General features: G+C 44.6%; 1 protein-coding gene across 45 annotated transcripts in view; it reads left to right on the top strand.

The window, feature by feature from the left end:
• Window positions 1–20,506, top strand: part of gas7b (growth arrest-specific 7b) — a 718,490-nt gene that overhangs the window by 190,590 nt on the left and 507,394 nt on the right. For 34 of the 45 annotated variants that reach the window (XM_078225370.1, XM_078225385.1, XM_078225378.1 and 31 more), the window contains one exon: window positions 1,589–1,764. The gene's annotated coding sequence lies outside the window, so the exon portion shown is untranslated. Of the gene's footprint in view, window positions 1–1,588; window positions 2,637–14,308; window positions 14,424–20,506 lie in introns of those variants that run through there. The other 11 variants (XR_013499141.1, XR_013499144.1, XR_013499137.1 and 8 more) reach the window with 2 other exon arrangements.

Genomic DNA, 20,506 nt, shown 5'->3' with positions numbered 1-20,506 from the left:
AATTCAGAAGAATTTTCTTTATCCAGAAAGTGAAAGAACATAGAACTTGCTGCCACAGGGAGTAGTTGAGGCAAATAGTTATAGATGTAATTCAAGTAAAGCTATTAAAGCATATGAAAGAGAAGGGAATAAAGATTATACTTATAGAATTAGATGAAAAATAATGGAAGGAAGCTCAAGTGCAGCATAAACGTTGTCAAGGGCTGGTTGGGCTGAATGGCCTGTTTCCGTGCTGTAAATGCAATCATAGAATCATAAGGTCCCTACAGTGTAGAAGGAGACCATTCAGCCCATTGAGCCTGCACCAACAACGATCCCAGACATATCCCCATAACCCCATGTATTTACCCTGCTAATCTCCCAGACACTAAGGGACAATTTAGCATGGCCAATCCACCTAACCCGCACATCTTTGGACTGTGGGAGAAAACCGGAGCACCCGGAGGAAACCCACACAGACACAGAGAGAATGTGCAGACTCCACACAGACAGTCACCCAAGGCCGGAATTGAACCCAGGTCCCTGGCGCTGTGAGGCAGCAGTGCTAACCACTTTGCCATCATGCCGCCCCTAATGTCAGTCTATTTTTACACTTTACTGTTTCTATGTGATTTAATGTTAAATGGAGTTCTGGTGTTACTTTTGACCTGAAAATAAAATCACAGGAGCTTTGAAAGTGTGATTTCATCAGTGATGTTGAAAAAAATGACCAATTATGGCACATCTGCAGTAATAATCTTCAATGTTGCTCTGGTAGCTGCTTACCCAGTATACATAATTAAATACATCAGTTCTTCATGGAATGCGCACCGTTTTTCAAAAAAATGTTCAAATCAAGTCCAGACTGAGTAACCAAGCTTCTGAATTACATATCAGAAAAACAATAAGTGACATTCTTACTGCAGGAAGACAGGATCCATGTATGATATATGATCAGTAGCAAAGCAATAGGTTGTATGCAAACTCTGTGTGAACACCTCTGGATCCCTTGCTGGATGTTTTTTGTAAAAGCTGCATGATATAAGAACACAACAATACGTTATCAATATTGTGATAGAGCAGTAGCACAATTCATATGCAAGGATATGAATGAAAAGCACAACAATTTATAAAATGTACTGCATTGGCAGTGATTTATTAGCAAAGATAAAACAACAAAGGTAGAAAAGTGAATGTAGCAAATACTAAATATGCCAAGATGGCAAAGAGAATAAATATATGGTAAAACGCTATTTCTCTGGCTAAATCACCTTGCGTTAATCCACATTGCTCTTTGAAAGCAGTTGCAACATATAACAATGGGGCATATCATAGACTAGGCAGTGGGTGTGTGCATAAACAATTCATTACATATAAGAACAGATGTATTCAGAAGGGAGAATGCAGAATGCATTAGTGTGATCGGTGATGCCGGCAGAGACCTGCTGGTGCGTTCCATATTAATAATATATTCAACAATGTAATGTTAGATCAATGTGTCCATGCACAAAGTTTATTAAAGTATGTAATACCCTTCTAATGACAATGCAGTACTGAAATGGATAAGCATGTTTGGGAATTCTTAAGTCCCCCTCTGCTTTTTTCCTAGAACAATGAGAACTCATGACCTCCAAGACACATCCAGGTGAACTTTCAGCGGAGCACCAGCCATCACCACCCATACCTCAAATGACACTAACATAAAACTACACCTTCGCCGAATAAAATCACAGCAAGGTTCATCAGGAAAAACTGAGTGAGACGCAGGCCGCCGATAATGATGAAGTAATTATTTTCCAAAATATATCTTAATCATAAAATTTATAAAGATAAATTACGTATCTGTTCAAAGGTGTAAAGTGCAAAACAAATCAGTTTCTTCCACTTCATTTGCAATTACAGTTAATATGTACAATATTCACTATATGTCAAACATACAGACTGAAGGGTTTTAGTCAGTTTCTAGCCCCGAGTGCACAGGGCCTTAGACAGTGGCCTTTGTCTATTGCACCTTTGCGGCAGCTTCCCCAAGTTTTAGTGCATCCCTCAACACATAGTTGTGGATCTTGGAAGGTGCCAGTCTGCAACAGTTAATCGTGGACAACTCTTTGCACTAGAAAACCAACAGGTATTGGGCAGGCAACAAAGAGTTGATCGTTCTCCGGCCGGAGTTGACATTTATCTCAGTGTCCATCCTTGACAACAGCCCAAGTCTTGCATCACGGATCTCCTCAAGATGAAGCTTAACAAAACTACTGCATCTTTATCTAGGTCTGCTTTGCAAAGGCACAATCCAAAAGAAAGTGGATAAATGTTTCTTCCTCATCACAGCCACCTCGGGAATGAGCTTCCGTGCAGCAGGAAGGACCTGACGGGGAGGACCTTCTCATCACCAGCCTAGCCAGGTCTTGGTGTTTGTTTGAAAGTTTTGACTATGAGGCATTCTACCAATGGACATTGACAGTCTGCTGCAGGGAACCATCCAATAGGATCCTCCATCTCCTTTTCCCTCAGGGTTTTGATGAAGTAATGCAGAGGATGATGTTTTTTTTTCCCAAAAATATATTTTACTCATGAAGTTTGTGAAAGGACATTCCATAGCATTTCAAATTGAACATTACAGAATGTGCAATAAAATTATTTCGTTTTTCCATACAGCACGTTTCACTCTGAGGTGTCTCAGGACTATACAATTGTGGGTGATGAAGTAATTTAAAAAAAATAATTTTATTCCTTTCGCAGTTACAAGGCCGATGCACAGAGTGGACAGGGCAAACCCGAATCCATCTCATTGCTTGCTCCAAAAACTAATTCAAATTCAAATTTAATTCAATTCATGATTGCCACAAGAGAGACATTCAAGATCCAAGCTGACAAGATAAAATATTACACTCCATCTTGGGCTCAATCTGACACTTGATCTTAGCCAAAAGGATAAATTAAATATCTGAGTGATGACAGTTGTTGAGGAATCATCTGGTACAAAGCAAACTCTCAGCATGGATGGTGCAGTGGCACAATAGTTAGCACTGCTGCCTCACAGCACCAGGGATCTGGTTCAGTTCGACCTTCGGTGACTGTGTGTGAAGTTTGCACATTCTCTCCGTGTCTGCGTGGGTTTCCTCTCCCAGTCTAAAGATGTGCAAGTTCGGTGGATTGGCCTTGCTAAATTGCCCTTTAGTGTGCAAAAGATGAATGGGTTAGGTAGATGCACGGGGGTTGGGGATAGGGCGGTAGCATGGGGTTTTGGTGAGAATCGGTGCAGATCTGTATAGCCTCCTTCTGCACTGTAAAGATTTCTATGGTTCAGTGGGCTACACCTAACTTGTGCAAGCATATTTACAACAATGAACTGTGTTGATCTGTGTTATTTGCCAAAATGTACATCAGCTGTGAAAGACGGTGCTTCACATGAATGGACAGTTGAGAACATCACGATAATAGTGGTGTCCACAGTAGAGACATTAAGAATGCAGATTATATGTAGGATGTAATTTACAAATGCTCCTATTGCTTTAAGGTTCAAACTCCATGTTGAGCTTCAAAACAATTGGAGAACTGTTATAAGTAACCAAAATGGTGAGCTCAAAAACCCATACTTTAGGCATGTGGATGGTGGGCCGAGCAATAATCTTGCTTTGCCATGATTGGAGCCATTTTAACTTCCATGCCTCCTATCCACCTCAAATGTGAGTTTCCTACCTGATTTTGGCAGGAATTAGTACCTGGCTTGTGGGAGGGAATGGGATTTAGAGGACGCAAGAATGTAATTGTGGATCAGGATCCAATGTAGGTAAGCAAGCAGATTAATGATGGGTAATGGAGCGTGGTGAGATTTGGAATATGGGCAGCAGAGTTTTAGATGAGCTCAAGTTTAAAGGGGATGGAAGTTGAGACATCATGGAATCATAGGATCCCTTACAGTACAGAAGAGGCCGTTAGACCCATCAAATCTGCACCGACCATCAGAGTATCTTACTCAGGTCCTCTCGCCCACCCTATCCCCGTAACCCCGTGCATTTCCCATAGCTAATCCATCTAACCTACACATCTTGGTCACTAAGGGGCAATTTAACATGGACAAACCACTTAACTGGCCAATGGATCAATGAAATAATTGAATCAGAGAATGATAAAGGCATGGATGGGAGCTTCAGTGGAGGATAGACGAAAGGGATAAAGCAGCCATTGCTAAGGAAATGGAAGTAGGGGATTATTGTCATCGAGTTTATATGGAATTGGAAGCTGAGCATTGGCTGGAATAGAATGTTGAGTTTGCAAACTGTTTGGATCAACCTGATCCAATGCTGGACAAAGGGATGGAACCAGTGATGAAGTGACAATGTTGCTTCAATCTTCCCATTGTTTAACTGGCTCATCAGTGGCTGACTAATGGTCAAACAGTCTGACAATATCATCAGTCAGTGAACATGCAAAGAGTGGCAGACGAGAAATAGAACTGCATACCACTGACATACAGGTGAAGGATGACCCTGTGTCTGCAGGTAATGTCACAAAGGGCTATCCTAAAGAGAAGGAGGTCAAGAATAGATTTATTGGACGACTCTGGAGGTAATGATCTGGGGGTGGAGGAAGGTCATTGCTAGAGATGCTTATTCTTTGATTGAAAAATTAGTGGAACCAAGCAAGGGAAATACCATTATGCTGGCCAATAAAGGGTCAGTCTAAAAGGAGGCCATTCAGCCCATCGAGTCTGCCCCGACTCTCCAAAAGAACATCTTACCCAGGCCTCCCCTTCCCTATTCTCGTACCCCCCCCCCACCACCGCCCCCCCCCCCCCCCCCCCCCCGCCCCTCGCATTTACCATGGCTAATCCCCCTAACCTACACATCTTTGGACACTTTGGGCAACACGGTGGCACAGTAGTTGGCACTGCTGCCTCACAGTGCAAGGTACCTGGGTTCGATTCCTGGCTTGGGTTACTGTTTGTGTGGAGTTTGCACATTCTCCCCATGTCTGCGTAGGTTTCTTCCAGGTGCACTGGTTTCCTCCCACAGTCCAAAGATGTGCAGGTTAGGTGGATTGGCCATGCTAAATTGCCCCTTAGTGTCAGGGTGACTAGCTAGGGTAAATGCATGGGGTTATGGAGATAGGGCCTGGGTGGGATTGTGGTTGCTGCAGACTTGATGAGCCGAATGCTTCCTTTTGCACTGTAGGATTCTATGATTCTATAATTCACTAAGGGGCAATTTACCATGGCCAATCCACTTAACTTACAACAAAAACAGAAAATGCTGGAAAATCTCAGCAGGCCTGACAGCATCTGTGGAGAGAGAGAATAGAGCCAATGTTTCGAGTCTGGATGACCGTTCGTCAGAGCTGAGGGCAAAGAAAATCAGAAAAGATTTATACTATGATGGTGGGAGTGACACCCACATTCTGATCTCTTAATGGGCACTTTTAGCACCTCTCCCAGCTGACTTTATCCTTATTTACATTCCATTTGTCCTTTTACAGCCCCCCTCCCGCCCCACCATCATAGTATAAATCTTTTCTGATTTTCTTTGCTGTCAGCTCTGACAAAGGGTCATCCAGACTCGAAACATTGGCTCTATTCTCTCTCCACAGATGCTGTCAGATCTGCTGAGATTTTCCAGCATTTTCTATTTTTGTTTCAGATTCCAGCATCTGCAGTGTTTTGCTTTCCACTTAACCTCCACATCTTTGAACACTAACGGGCAATTTAGCATGGCTAATCCATCCAAGCTGCATATGTATGGACTATGGGAAGAAATCAGAGCACTCGGAGGAAACCCACGCAGTCATAGGGAGAATCTACAATCTCCACACAGTCCCCAAGGCCGGAATCGAACCTGGTGCTGTGAGGCAGCAGTGCTAACCACTGTGCCACCCACATGAAGATGATTAAGGATAATGTATCACACAAGGAGTCTTTGTAACTTTGGTTAGAGCCATTGCATGGCTGTGTCAGGAACAGAAGTCTGGTTGGAGATATTCAAACATGGTATTGTTGGAAAGATGGTCACAGGTTCAAGAAGTAACATTTTCAATAACTTTGGAGAGGAAAGGGCTAAGTGTAACTTTTGAAATATTGTAACTGTTGTAATTTCAGTAACCCAGCAGTCAATTTACACAGAGCAAGCTCCCACAAACAGCAATGTGATAAGGACAAGATAATCTGTTTTTAATGATGTTGCATGAGGAATAAATATTGGGAAGGACTCCAGGGTAATTCACATTCTACAAAACAGTGCATTAGATCTTTTACATTCACCCAAGCAGGCAGATGGGAGCTCAGTTTAATATCTCATCTGACTGACAACATCACTAGCAGTGCAGCACTCTCACAGTATTGAACCGTCAACCTGGATTTTTGTGCTCAAGCCCTGGATCGCGACCTGAACCCAGAACCTTATGACTCAGCAGTTAGTATGCTACCCACTGAGTCACAGCTGACACTGAACAAGTGACAGGAGTTTTTAATGTAAGGAATCTGGTGCCAAAGACCTGGTAGCAGTCCTAGAAAATGCTCAATGAATTCATGCACATGTTCGCGGTCAGTGAATGAACCTTCACATGACATCTCCTACTCAGCAAACAAACAGCCACTCACTGTTGATTGGCGCTCAACGTATCACACCTATATCAGCAGTCAGAACTCAGGACTTACATTCAGATATTCCACCTTAATTCTCATATACCTACCAAAGTTGCCAACCTTGCACCCAACTCCCACTGTTTCCACAGGCCTCCAGCTATTCATCAATGGTGGATCCATCACCTATTGTTATCCTACCCTCTCCCTCTCTTGCAAGACAACATGACATGTAAACAAAGGGGTCAGATAGAGCAAAACTGAGTGAAGGAGATAAAGATGTTTGACTCACCTGAGCTCTACAGAGATGTTTCCCCTCATCATGGGAACACTGCGACAGAGATCCTGGCATCCAGTATCACTGAAAACAGTCAGGATGATGGTATGATGATGCTCCTTCCTCTGTTCCATGACTCTGCTGAACTCCCATCTCACTCTGAACTTGCTATTTGACATGAAGTGTAAGCTGCAGAGATTATGCAGATAGACCTGTTGCTTTCAACCATTCCCCTTATGATTTACTGCTTTCTACTGAGGAACTATCATTTGCCCAGTCACAGCAGCCTCGGAAGCATCGCAGTACTAATGAAGAAAAATGAATAAAGCACTGGGCGGCACGGTGGCACAGTGTTTAGCATGCTGCCTCACAGCACAAGGGACTCAGGTTCGATTCCTGGCTTGGGTAACTGTGCGGAATCTGCACATTCTCCTTGTGTCTGCGTGGGGTTCCTCCGAGTGCTCCGGTTTCCTCCCACAGTCCGAAAGACATGCTGGTTAGGTGCATTGGCCATGCTAAATTCTCTCTCAGTGTACCTGAACAGGCACCGGAGTGTGGCAACTAGGGGATTTTCACAGTAACCTCATTGCAGTGTTAATGTAAGATACTTGTGACTAATAAATAAACTTTACTTTTTAACTGTCACTCAATCTGCTCAGATAATGACACTTCACGGACGTTAAAGGCTAGTACAGAGGTCAACTTATGCTGAATCACGAAACATGAGGGGCCTTTACATAATGTTTGCATGAAGTCACCTGGTCTATTAAACCTACTCTGCACTTAGTTAGTAACCTTATCTTTTCCATTACTGTCTCCTTAATACATATATATGAACAGGACAGATGATCAAATCCCCTGTCCTTCCTAAATGGATGCACAAGCTCATCAGTAGATCTCTGCAAACAAGCAGACTGCTTCCACAGACCTAGCAACAGCACAGATTAAATCAAAAGCCTGCAAACTGAATGGCTGCCCATTTAAACAGCGCATGTGGGGAGTGGAGGAGAGAGGTCTCACATTCAAATGAGAATGATTTCCACATACGTACACTGGACCTGCATGAAATCAGTCACCATCAGACCTCTCCTGATACTTCCGGTGCATGCCAGGCACTTTTGTGATGGTGCCTTTCCCAGCGTTGGGGTACCACACAGGCTATGGCAGAAGTGGCTAGCCGAATGGCTTGTGCTTTCTTGGCCCTGGCTCCAGTGGTGTATATTCAAGACAACTGTTGTTTGTAATGAATTGTCATTTCCTGTCATTGCCTAGTTTTATTACACCAGCATCAGCAGCTGACTGACAAAACTTTTCAAACAAAAACAGAAAAGAAATGCTGGAAAATTCAACAGATCAGACGACATTAATGGAGAGAGAAACAGAGTTAGCATTTCAATTCGATGACCTTTCACCAGAAATGAAGGAAGATAGAAATTAAAGTAAAATACTGTGGATTCTGGAAACCTGAAATAAACAGAAAATGCTGGAAACATTCAGCAGGTCTGTCAGTATCGGTCGAGAGCAACAGAGTCAACAGGCGGAATCTTATCAAAAAATGGCAAAGTGTCAGGGTCTTATTGAAAACCGGCGTCTTTCTCTCCAAGGAAACAGGCAGGTTTTTTCACCAGATCTTATGGCACTTTGTCAAAAAAAACAGGGGGGGCGTGTGTCATGCCATCATTTTGTGGGGCGGAGCCTCAGCACATTGGCAAAGCCAGCTACACTGAGGTTGGAACACCCTTTAAAAAGAGCTCCCCAGTCAGACTCAGAGATAACCTCCGCCAACCTCACCACTGAAGTCTCAGGGGCTCGCTCTGCAATCAACGCCGGCATCACCCTCTCTCTCCACCCTCCCCCAACAGTCATCACTGGCATCTCCCTCTCTACTCCCCCCCCCCCCCACTGCACATATGCCCCCCACCCACCCCCCCACCACCAATGAGGCTCCCACTAGGGTCTGCCCGTGGGACTTCCCCCTGGCACAGATTGGCAGTGCCAAGTTGGCAGAGTGACAACCAATGCCAGGGTGCAGTGCCTGGGGCAGACCTGGCCATGTCCCTCTCACCCGGGGGCTATACTTACCTTTACACCCACAGGGCAATCCCCACAACAGGTTCATGTCTGGGTGAGCCTGTTGAAGAAAAGCAAATTACTGCGCACGCTGGAATCTGAAACTAAAAGAGAAAATGCTGGGAAAATCCCAGCAGGTCTGACATCATCTCTAAGGAGAGAAAAGAGCTGACGTTTCGAGTCCAGATGACCTTTGTCAAAGCTAAAAGACATAGAAAGTGGGAGATATTTATACTGCAAGGTGAGGGAATGAAAGATGAGTCATAGCCACAGAAACCAGAGGAAAAGGCTGCTAATGGCAGCCCATAGAGAGAATCGAAAGTGTGAATGGCCAAACGGCAGAGAAGCTGAAATCAGAGGGTAAGCTGTGGCAGATGAAGATGTGGGTGGAGAGGGAGATGGGTGGGAGAGGGGTAAAATTGAGGAAAGGGGGAGAAAAGGAAGGAAAAGGGGGATAAAATAAGGAGAAAGGGTGGGGGAAGGGAAAAGAAAAATAAAGGCAACCTACAGTATAAATATCTCCCACTTTTAGCTTTGACAAACGGTCATCTGGACTCAAAATGTCAGCTCTTTTCTCTCCTTACAGATGCTGCCAGACCTGCTGAGATTATCCCGCATTTTCTCTTTTGAACCTGTTGTAAACCATCACATTGGCAGCAAGGGAGGGAAGTTATGGTGGGGAGGCCTGTTAATTACATTAACATTACTAAAATACATTTAAATAAAGTTTTCACCCTTTGTGGGTGTGAACCTCGCTATGCCAGCAGCAAGGGACATTGAAAATCACAGAACATCATCTTTTCGGAGACAATCACGCTTCCCGATTCTAGATTTCCAGCCCCCATCGCTGTTCTCTGTGACGGCAAACATGGGCAGAAATCGTCCCCCGCGTTTTGAGTTGGTGTGATTCTTCTTACTCGACAGATAGAAATATAAGAGGTTTTAAGCCAGCGGAAGGGGTTAGGGGGTGGGGGGACAGGTAGAAAGATGAAAGGAGAAGGTCTGTGATAGGGTACGGGGGCAAGGGAGGGTAGAGGTGATTAAAAATACACAAACATTTGTGATTCAACAACCAAAGAGAATGGGAATGGATATAGTGAGGAAACAAAGGTCATCTTCAAATGAGGCATGAGTGGCTACATGGGCACCATCTGAAAGTAACATGAAGAGTAAAGAAAGAAATCAAGTTAGATCCAACCCAGTGAAACAAAGCACAAAACACACTGAACAAGGTGAAGGCAGAGGTTATGATCTAAAATTGTTGAACTCAGTATTGAGTCCAGAAGTCTGTACAATGCCTATCTGAAGGATGAAGTGCTGTTGCTTGAGCTTGCATTGGGCTTTACTGGAACACTGCAGCAGGCCGTGAACAGAAAGGTCAGCACGGGAGCAAGGTGGAGAATTTTACTGATGAACTACTGGAAGCTCAGGATCGTGCTTGCAGACTGAATGGATGTGTTCTGCAAAGCGATTACCCAGTCTGCATTTGATCTTTCCAGTGCAAAGAAGACCACATTTTGAGCAGCGAGCACTGTACAGCAAACTGAAAGAATCACTGGTTCACAGGAGAGTTTGGGGTCTTGGGCAGAAAGTGAAAGGGCTAGTGTTAGCTCCTGTGATTGCACAGAGAGGTGCCATATGGAAGGGTGGGGATATTAGGGGTGACTGAGGAGTGGACTGGGTTGTCGCAGAGGCAATGGCTGCTATGGAATGCTGAAAGGGAGGACAGGGGAAGACAGCTTTGGGGGTTGCATCAAGTTGGAGCAGGAAGAAGTGGTGGAAGATGATCTGTTTAATATGGAGGCTGGTGGCATGGAAGGTGAAGACAAGTGGAACCCTATCACAGTCTTGGAAGGAGGGGAAGAGATGACCGCAGAGTTGCATAATATGGATTGGACTCAGAGACAATCTGGCAACCATGTTGGGTGGAAAACCTTGGTTGTGGAAAAAGGAAGACGTGAGACCTGTCGGAAGTGCTGCTTGGAAGGTTGCATCAATGGAACATATGCGATAGAGATGAAGAAGCTGCAAGAATGTAATAGGGTCTTTCCATGAAGCAGGGTGTGAGGAAGTGTACCTGGGAACTGTGGGAGTCTGTGAATGTGTGGTGAACATTTGAACACAGCCTATCTCCAGAAATGGAGATGGAGAAATCAAGAAAAGGAAGAGAGGAGTAAGAGATGGGTCAGGTGAAGGTGTGATAAGGGTGGAAATTGGAAAGTTAGCGAGAGTGGTAGTTGGCACCAATTATCAATGTACTGGAAAAAGAGATGAAGGAAGGAGTCTGAGTAGGAATGGAATAATGATCGTTCTACGTATCCCACAAACAGGCAGGGAATATTGGGAACCATGTGATTACCCTAAGAAACACCTTTTATTTGGAGGAAGTGAGTAGTTGAAGGAAAAGTTGTTCAGAATGAGAATAAGTGCAGCCAGCGGGAGGAGGGTGGTGGTGGATGGGGAATTGTTGGACATCTCTTCAAGGAAGAAGCGGAGAGCTCCAAGATCATCTTGGTGGGGGAGTGGAGGTAAAGAAGGATTGTGCTTCTATAGTGGACAAGTTAGCACCAGGAAACCGGAAACTGTTGCAATGACATAGGCCATTAGAAGAGTTACGGGTGTAGGTTGGAAGAGACTGCACAAGGGTAGAAAAAAATTGAGTAGAGATAAGAAGAAATAGGTTCAGTGGAACATGAACAGGCTGAAATGAGTCAAATGCGGCAGTCTTGTTTATGGATTTTGGGAAGGATGTAGAAGTGGGCTGTTCAAGGTTGGGGAACTATGAGGTGGGAGGCAGTGGAGGAAAGATCTGCAGAGGCTATGAGGTCAATGACAGTGCAGGACACAATGCCTTGGTGTTCAGTAGGGGGGTTATGTTCTGGTGGAGTGAAGGGGAAGTGTCAAAGTGTTGGCATTCAACCTTTGCTTGGTAGACTTCAGTATGCCAGACAACAGCAGCGGCCCCCTGGTTACAAAACTTTTTGTCAGCCAAAGACAAGGGTGGCACGGTGGCACAGTGGTTAGCATGGCTGTCTCACAGCGCCAGGGACCCAGATTCAATTCCAGCCTCAGGTCACTGTCAGTGTGGAGTTTGCACGTTCTCCCCGTGTCTACATGGGTTTCCTCTGGGTGCTCTGGTTTCCTCCCACAGTCCAAAGATGTGCGGGTTAGTTGATTGGCCATGCTAAATTGCCCCTTAGTGGCAGGGGGATTAGCGGGGTAAATACATAAGGTTATGGGGATAGGGCCTGGGTGGAATTGTAGTCAGTGCAGACTCGATGGGACAAATGGCCTCCTTCTGCACTGTAGGGATTCTAGTTGCATTCAGCAACCATTCTTATTAATGATTCTTAAGATCTACTGATTAAGGGTACCTCTACATTAAAGGTTTGTGAATCAGATCCCCTTCCAGAGACTTCAGCTCAAAATTTCCAATGTATTACTGAGGGAGTGTGGCCCTGTTGAAAGTGCTGCCTTTTGAAGGGGACATTAAACTGACACCAACTGTTCTCTCAGGTGGACATAAGAAAGCCTATGATACAATTGTCCTTTGTCCGTGGGAGGAAACCGGAGCACCTGGAGGAAACCCACGCTGACACGGTATTGCTGTTTGTGGGATATGTCTGTGCATAAATTGGCTGCTGTATTTTATATATTACAATAGTGACCACACTTCAGAAGTACTTCATTGGCTGTAAAATGCTTTGTATCGTCTTGAGGGCATGAAAGGTGGTCTACAAAGACACATTTTTCATTTTTCAATATTTTATTCATTCACAAAGTAAAAATGGAGTTCTGAATTATAAGTAATGTCAGCACTGAGGCTGTGACAAGTTGCTGTCACCTCATCATTGTTGCTTGTGCCATCTTTATTTCTTGCTTTTCACATTGATTTTGGAATGCAATCTGCAGGTTGGTGCTTTACTTTGGTTGCTCAATTAAAAATAGCTTGGCGGGGAACAGTATATCACTGGCATGAGCCATAATTCACTGCATGATCAATTCTCAGTCGCAATTATGTCACTTCAAGCAGAAAGCAAGCAAGCATTTCCCACAGTCAGAGAGACAGAGAGAAAAATCACAATTCTAGTCACCCAGGCCTTTCTCAAGTGTTTCCTAATAGATAAATCAACAGTAACTGGCTAGGACTAGGTCATCTGTCCTGACAATTTTGAATGGCAGCTATTAGAAACATGAGGAAGAGGAAATACAGAAACACTAAGGGATAATAAAAGAGGGAGAAAAACAGTAAATTACACTGGGGAAATAATGTGATAAATAATGTTCTCTTTGCTGTGAATAACAATGTATAGCACAGCTTACATTTTATCATGGTCAAATTCAGATGGCTTAATAAATAAAGTTTCGCTTGAGGTCATGATTTTGAGAATTATCCTGAGGATAGTTGTCACTCCTGAGTAATTCTATGTGCTGAGATCTAAGAAACGAATTCATTATATTTTAGTCTCTTGCCACTGATCTATTTTTGCCCACTTCCTGCTCGATCTTTTATATAATAATATGGGTTTTTGGTAGAGTTATTCCGTGACAAAGTTTGATATTGATTTTCCTTTATTCGTGCACAGGAATATTATGGGTCTTACCCTCTTCTATCCTGTCAATTCGGTTACATCGGCACATTTCCTGTGTTCAGCTACTTCTGTGTATGCATTGTTTTGAATCATGGATTGATATAATCACAAAATGAGGCTCTTTGGCCCATCATAGTGGTGCTAGCTCTTTGGTAGAGTTACCCAATTAATCACACTGCCCCACTCTTGCCCCGTTGTCCTGTAATTTTTTTTAGTCATCCATGGGACATGGGGGTCGCTGACTGGCCACATTTATTGTACATCCCGAGTTGTCCGAGGGCAGTTGAGAGTCAACCATATTTCTGTGGCTCTGGAGTCACATGTAGGCCAGGCCAGGTAAGGATGGCAGTTTTCTTTCCCTAAAGGATATCAGTGAACCAGATGGGTTTTTCTGACAATCAACAATGTTTCATGGTCATCAATAGATTCTTAATTCCAGATATTTTTTATTGAATTCAAATTCCACGATCTGCTGTGGTGGGATTCAAACCCGGGATTCCAGAACATTAGCTGAGTCTCTGGATTAATAGTCTAGCGATAATACCTCCAGGCCATTGCCTCCCTTCTCGCCTTGAATTATTTATCCAATTCTCTTTGAATTTTGCTGTTGAGTCTGTTGTTCTCAACATCCTTGCACACTGTGCATTCTGAATTACAACAACTCATTTGTGCAAAAATAATGCTATTTTATGTTACCTCTGGTTCTTTTGTGAATCACCTGAATTTTGTTTCGACCAGTTAATGAAATTTCTGCCACCGGAAATAGTTTCTTCTTGCTTGTTCTATCAAAGGTTTTTTTTTATTCATTCATAGGACATGGGTGTCGCTGGCTGGTCAGCATTTATTACCCATCCCTTGTTGTCCTTGGAGGGCAGTTGAGAGTCAACCACATTGCTGTGGCTCTGGAGTCACATGTAGGCCAGATCAGGTAAAGATGGCAGATTTCCTTCCCTAAAGGACATTAGTGAACCAGATGGGTTTTTCCAACAATCAACAATGGTTTCATAGTCATCAGTAGATTCTTAATTTCAGAATTTTTTATTGAACTAAAATTCCATATAAAGCTGTAGCGGGATTCAAACCTCAGAACATTACTTGAGTTTCTGGATTAATAGTCTAGCAATAATACCTCTAGGCCATCGCCACCCACCCCCCCTCCTCCACCCCCAGGGGCAGAGACTTCACATCTCCCCTACCCCCCTCCCCTCAGGGAAGAGACGTCACATCCCCCCCCTCAGGGAAGAGACGTCACATCCCCCCCCCACCCCTCCCCCTCAGGGAAGAGATGTCACATTCCCCCCCCCCCCCCCAGGGAAGAGACGTCACATCCCCCCCCACCCCCCGGATCAAAGCCAGGATCCAGGATCGCAAGATGCTTTCGACGGACACCAGCGATCAAGGTAGGTCGGGGGCCCGGGGGGGGGTCCGTTCTTGGGGGGGGGGGGGGGGGGCTGCTGGCGGGGCCTGCGTTCCAGGGTAGTCCGATCGGGGGGGGGGGGGCTGCCAGGGTGGTTCACGGGGGCGGTCTGCGAAGGGTGGTCGGGGGCAATTTGGCGGTTCAGTTGCTGAGTTGAAGCCCTATTAGACTTGAATTCAGCAACACGGTAAATGCGCGGGCGCCGATTGGATCGGAGCCTTGTAAAGTGGGAATCCTTGGGTAAGTTGGGCGCGGGCTTCATTATGCCAATTTAAATGAATGCAAATGCATTTAAATCGGCCCACTGGCCGATTTGGGCGCGCGCCAGATCGGCGCCCGGATCGGCTATTGGTAAAGGCGCAATTGGGTCGGGTCTGGACTGCGTTTTAGGCACGGCGCCCAACATTACCACGATTTTGCGCCCAAAATTTTGGTTAAATCGGACCCTTTATGTCTAAGTGTAGGTCATCAAGCGACATCAATAAGAGTAATGCTCCTAATAAGGATGGCACGGTGGCATGGTGGTACAGTGGCTAGCACGGCTGCCTCACAGCATCAGGGATTGGGTTCAATTCCGGCCTCGGGTCACTGTTTTTGTGGAGTTTGCATGTTCTCCCTGTGTCTTGGTGGGTTTCCTCCGGGTGCTATGATTTCCTCCCACACTCCAAAGGTGTGCGGATTAGGTTGATTGGCCATGCTAAATTGCCCCTTAGTGTCAGGGGGATTAGCAGGGTAAATTAGTTGGGTGATGGGAATGGGGCCTGGATGGGATTGTGGTTGGTGCAGGCTCAATGGGACGAATGGCCTCCTTCTGTACTGTAGAGATTCTATATCAAATCCTATAGAACATAGCTGTACCCTTCCCTCTCGAACGACCATTCACTATTACTCTTTACTTTTGGTCCTCAATCCAATTTTGTCTTTGTGATGCCACTGTCCCTTAATTCCACCGGGCTAAATTCTGCTAACAAATCTATTATGCGGGACTTTATCAAACACGTCGGAAAGTCCATATATGCATGATCAATGCACTACTCTCACCAATCCTACACATACTTTGATAAAGAATTTCACCATGTTAGTCAAAAATGATTTATCCTGAAGATTGGATATTATGCAGTGTGTAATTGCAACTCACAAGAGAAAAAGAAAACTTTGTTCCCGGTAGTGAACACAGTTCATGCTGTATTAAATTTGGAATTATGTATCTTGATGTTCTGTTTGAACCGGTAAACCATAATGTAAAATCCAGGACTCAGGCACCACCACTTGGGCAGCATGGTGGCACAGTGGGGCAACACAGTGGCACAGTGGGGTGGCACAGTGGTTAGCATTGCTGCCTCACAGCGCCAGAAACATGGGTTCAATTCCCAGCTTGGGTCACTGTCTGTGCGGAGTCTGCACGTTCTCCCTGTGTCTGTGTGGGTTTCCTCCAAATGCTCCGGTTTCCTCCCACAAGTCCGAAAGACATGCTGGTTAGGCGCATTGGCCATGCTAAATTCTCCCTCAGTGTACCTGAACAGGCGTCAGAGTGGCAAGTCGGGTATTTTCACAGTAACTTCATTGCAGTGTTAATGTAAACCTACTTGTGACACTAATAAATAAGCTTAAAAAACGTTAAACTTTAAAACTTTAAAATAAACTTCAAAAAAACCACCACTGTTTCCAAAGATGATTGAAAGATTGTGAACAGAGTGTCTGCAAATTTCAGTTCTAGCTTCATCAATAACTGAAGACACGTCCCATCCAGACCAAATCACTTTCCTAAAAATAAAAGCTTTGACAAAGGGTCATCTGGACTCAAAACGTCAGCTCTTTTCTCCCCTTACAGATGCTGCCAGACCATTTTCTCTTTTGGAAATGACTTTCCTACTTTGAGGACTACCAACTTTTTAAATACATCACATTTTTCTATTTTTACTCCATCCAATATCACCACTGTCAATTTCACTTTGTGCTCTGAGACACACAGCAGAGAAGTGCAGCTGGGAGCAGCTGAAGCAATAAGAGATTGTTCATTAAGCTGACTTTAGTCATTGCTGATTGCTCAGAATCACCACAATATTTGTGCTTGGCAGCCCTGTATGCTACTGTGGCTTCTGAAGTCCTGACATACTGTCACACTGCTGGAGCATTCGAAGATCCTCAAACAGCTAATACATACAAGTGGCGTAAAACTCAACTTTCACGTATAGATATCCAGGGTCGGATTTTCAAGTGCTTGAGAGGGTCCAGATCTGATCACAATCCTGATGCCTCTGGGCAGTTTCAATTTTCAAAGGGATGGCGGGGGTGGAGGGTGGGTGTGGAAGGAGGGAGTGCATAAGGACCCCTGCTCTTCACCTATTACCAGGTTATTAAGCTTCTCAAGAAGCTTGTTAAGGGGCATATACGATCAGACAAGTTAAGTTTCAATCTTTATTTTGCCAAGAAGGATGTTTGTGCCCAGCTGTGGGTTTCATTGCAGGAATATTTGAAATTTATTTTTTATCGCCGGGTCCCGTGCCTTTGATTTGATTTGATGTATTATTGTCACATGTATTAGTATGCAGTGAAAAGTATTGTTTCTTGCGTGCTATACAGACAAAGCATACCATTCATAGAGAAGGAAAGGAGAGGATGCAGAATGTAGTGTTACAGTCATAGCTAGGTGCAGAGAAAGATCAACTTAGTGCGAGATAGGTCCATTCAAAAGTCTGATGACAGAAGAGAAGAAGCTATTCTTGAGTCAGTTGGTACGTGACCTCAGACTTTTGTATCTTTTTCCAGACGGAAGGAGGAGGAAGAGAGTATGTCCAGGGTGCGTAGGGTCCTTAATTATGCTGGCTGCTTTTCCGAGGCAAGTAGCCATTCAACAAATTTAATGCACGGAAGTAGAAAGGGTTGAGAGCTTCAAATTCTTAGGTGTCCAGATCACCAATAACCTGTTCTGGTCCCTCCATGCTGACACTATAGTTAAGAAAGTCCACCAATGCCTCTACTTTCTCAGAAGACTAAGGAAATTTGGCATGTCCGCTACGACTCTCACCGGGAGGTGTAGACAGAGTCAATGGATGGGAGGCTAGTTCGTGTGATGGTCTGGGCTTCATCCATGACCCTTTGTAGTTTCTTGCGGTCTTGGGCAGAGCAGAGCCATACCAAGCTGTGATACAACCAGAAAGAATGCTTTTTATGGTGCATCTGTAAAAGTTGGTGAGAGTCGTAGCGGACATGCCAAATTTCCTTAGTCTTCTGAGAAAGTAGAGGCATTGGTGGACTTTCTTAACTATAGTGTCAGCATGGAGGGACCAGAACAGGTGATCTGGACACCTAAGAATTTGAAGCTCTCAACCCTTTCTACTTCCGTGCATTAGATTTGTTGAATGGCTACTTTCCTCTGTTCTCCGGCTCCTGGCCTTCTAACGAGCTGTCTGCTTTCATAGTCAAGGTGATGGCAGTTCCCAAAATGGCTGCTGCCTTCCTTAGCCACTGGCGCCAGGCAGGCAGCCCCTGTCTCCTCTGACCACTCAAGTGCTGAGCCCTCATCACTCAAGTGCTGAGCTCGCCTCCTGGCCAATTACACTATTTGTCTTTTTAAAAACATGTCGATATTCCTTCCGGGTATCAGGTTCCCAATCCTGCTGTGCAAATCTGGCCCCGAGTCTCAACTCCTTCAGATGTTACAGTTCATGCGCAGACAAAGTAATTTAGTGCATTGATTCACAACCCTGCTGTTAACAAGAGGTTGCCTTACTAAGGGTTTGCTAAGCAGCAATTGATGGAAAAATACAACTCCCCTCATACTTGCCTTTAGGTGCACATTACACTAATGATGGAGCTAAACAGCAGAGAAAACAACCAGAGCTCTAGCACAGCAGAGCACTAGAGAGTTGACTGACTGCACCATCAGCAAGTTTCTTTCAGATGGATATATTAAGGGAGGAGGAAGAGAAGAACCAACAAAGGAGGATAAGGGAGATCAAAGGTCCTAGTACAGCCAGCACTCACTATAATCCCAGACTATTGGGTGAGGGGATTATGTCTCAATAAGAAAGCTTTCGATTAATTCTGCTCTCTGGAATCAGACCTGCAACTAAGGTAAAGTAAGAGTGGCAATGGAACTGAGCTATTTTGCCATAAGATTCTCTTGGCAAGGATCTGCAAGTTTGCAGTTTATGGTGGCACATTTTATGCTGGATGTTAAATCTAAAAAGTAAAGTTTATTTATTATTGTTACAAGTAGGCTTACATTAACACTGCAATGTAGTTACTTTGAAAATCCTCTAGTCGCCACACTCCAGTGCTTGTTCGGGTACTCTGAAGGAGAATTTAACATGGCCAAAGCACCTAACCAGTGTGTCTTTTGGAATGTGGGAGGAAACCGGAGCACCCGGGGGAAACTACGCAGACACGGGGAGAATGTGCAGACTCCGCACAGACAGTGACTCAAGCTGCGAAACATTGTGGGTCAAGCATCCATCAAAGAAATGTCTGATTTTCTATTGATATCTATGAAATTTCAGGGAACAAAATGGAAATCAAAGAAATTAGGGAGTTAGGTAGCAGACTGAGAAGCAGGATCTCAGAGGTTGCAATCTCTGGATTACTATCAATGCCACGTACGAGTGAGTGTAGGAATAGAAGGATAGAGCAGATGAATGTGTGGCTGAAGAGAGAGAGCTTTCATTTCCTGGATCACTGGATCTGCTGCTGGGGAAGGTAGGACCTGTATAAGTCGGACTGGTTGCACCTAAACCCGAATGGGACCAACATCCTTGCTAGTGCTGTTGAGTGAGCTTAAACTAATTAGCCAGGAGGATGGGTCACAGTGTGGAGGTACAGTGGGAGTTATGACTGCCAAATATGGAAGAAAAACTAAGTCAGCATGGAAGGCAGTGCAAAGAGAGATATTAAGGCACGAGGGAATATGGCAAGATTAGATGGCATTATGTTAATACAAGGAGTCTTCCAGGTAAGGCTGATGAACTGAGGGCATTGAATAATACATTGGAGCCTGATATTTTTGCTATCACAGAGATATGATTAAGGGAGGGGCAGGACTGGCAACTCAATATTCATAGATCATAGAAACCCTACCGTGCGGAAGGAGGCCATTCAGCCCATTGAGTCTGCACTGACAACAATCCCACCCCAGGCCCTATCCCCACAACCCCACACATTTGCCCCGCTAATCCCTCTAACCTAAACATCCCGGGACCCTATGGGCAATTTAGTATAGCCAATCCACCTAACCCGCACATCTTTGGACTGTGGGAGGAAACCAGAGCACCCGGAGGAAACCCACACAGACACAGGGAGAACGTACAAACTCCGCACAGACAGTGACCCAAGCCGAGAATCGAACCCAGATCCTTGGAGCTGTGAGACAGCAGTGCTAACCACTGTGCCACCCTGCCGTCTCATATTCTGAGGTATAGAGTCTTCAGGTAAGATGGGGAAATACAACAGAGGAGGTGGTGTTGTAATATTGATCAAGCAGTCAATTACTGCAGTGAGGAGGAATGGTATCATAGCAGGCTTCTCAATTGACGGCATAAAGGGTGTAATCACATTGCTGGGAATGTACTATAGGCACCCAAAGAGTCATGGATCGA

The sequence above is a fragment of the Mustelus asterias genome, chromosome 12, assembly GCF_964213995.1.
Source record: "Mustelus asterias chromosome 12, sMusAst1.hap1.1, whole genome shotgun sequence".
Classification (NCBI taxonomy): domain Eukaryota; kingdom Metazoa; phylum Chordata; class Chondrichthyes; order Carcharhiniformes; family Triakidae; genus Mustelus; species Mustelus asterias.
Note: the sequence above shows the minus strand (reverse complement) of the source record. Positions and strands in the feature narration are given on the sequence as shown.